The sequence below is a fragment of the Limulus polyphemus genome, unplaced genomic scaffold (assembly GCF_000517525.1).
Source record: "Limulus polyphemus unplaced genomic scaffold, Limulus_polyphemus-2.1.2 Scaffold654, whole genome shotgun sequence".
NCBI lineage: Eukaryota > Metazoa > Arthropoda > Merostomata > Xiphosura > Limulidae > Limulus > Limulus polyphemus.
Window position 1 is genome coordinate 184,166 of NW_013666264.1, and position 1,753 is coordinate 185,918.

Genomic DNA, 1,753 nt, shown 5'->3' on the forward strand with positions numbered 1-1,753 from the left:
TTTACACAATTATTTTATTTGAATAAAAAGTATATAATATAACCACCACCCTTCCCGCCCAATATAATTTTTCTGGTTTTAGAAGCACCTTAGATTTTTCGTTTGAGAACAAGTAGTTTCATTTTATTTACTTCATTCGAATAATAAAAAAGGCGCTAGTTTCTGGATCGAATCGCAAGATCACAGTTTCCAAAACACCGTTATTATTTAATACGTTCAGTTTATTTTGTCTTAGCCTAATGATATATTTGTTCACACAAGGGCGGAACATGGCTAGAGATCTTTTTTACTCAGTCTCTGGTTAATATACTCCTTTCCTGTTACTTCGCTGAATGGTGCTGGTTGTGTTGTATCTTTAAAGTAATATGACATTATTTTTATAGGCGTAGTTTTTTATTTTATACAGACCAGGTTTTTTTGTAAAGTATTTTAAAAAACAGTACTTTCAAATAAAGAATAATGAATAACGACAGAAAGAAATTAAAGAAACATTTCTTAAAATCGTTAAAATCTACAACACTTTTAAAAAATACTGAGTAACAACATGTAGAAATGAAAGAAGCATAAATAGAATAATCAATGCGCAATTTAACAGTACTCATGATTTTACTTAAAAAAGTTTTAACGCTTAAATGTGTTTCCAGGCAACAAACACTGCCAGTAAAGATTTACTGGTCATTATTTAAAGAACTGACCACTCTTGTAATAACTTCTCACGTTGTAATGACCACACTTTACAACTTTCGATAGGCGTAAATTAAATCATCACAAATTTACCGAGAGGGTTTTCAGGACTCAATATGCTTACAGCGTAGTTTTAATTTCAAAGGCACCGTCGTAAAGCTGTCATGTCAAAAGAACACAACTTTGCTGACTTTCCATAATCCATCTACCGTACCATTACCCATTTCAGTAGTCAATCGCGACCGTACTTGACCATATGTATTCATATGTAATAACGTGAATACCAGTTTCATTCTCCAGATGCTTAGGTTATGCGACGGTTGAATGTGAAGTATGACTGGACGCCTTATGTTAGTGAACCCTATTGGCCTCGTTACCTGAGTGTTGCGACTGTTTTATGGGACACGTGGACGCTAAGCAATATCAAAATGTAGTTCTTATGCAACTAGTCCCACTGAGATTTTGTATTCGTTGTGGTTTTCACGAGACTTACTTATTCCATATTCAAAATATATTTAATACAAAATACTCGACCCTGTATGTGACAATATTACAGAGAGTAATAAAGAGGGGTTGAACAAGCTGTGTGACGACATCACGTAAGTTAAGCCATCACAGAATGTATCGTGACCTTATGTCGGCTGTGATTGTCACGTAGCTTATTGATTTGGATATTAAAAGTATATTTTTAATATGATAATATACTTAATGCTGTATGTGATAATATTACAGAGTGTAACAAAGAACTAACGTAATGATATAACACAATGTAATGAAGAAGATATACAAGAATAGAAACGTTTTGTGACGATATGCTGAATACAATGAATACGGTTTAGATGGTAAAGCTATTGTTATCAAATAATGTAATGAAGAAGAATCATAGAGTTATAAAGGTGGTTATTGGTCGCAGGTTCAAATCCTATCACCGAAAATGCTTGCCATTTCAGCCGTGTGGGCGTTATAAAGTTGCGGTCAATCCCAAGATTCGATTAAAGGAGTGCAAGAGTTGGCGGTGGGTAGTGTTAACTAACTGCCTTCCGTTTAGCTTATCACTTTTAAATTATTG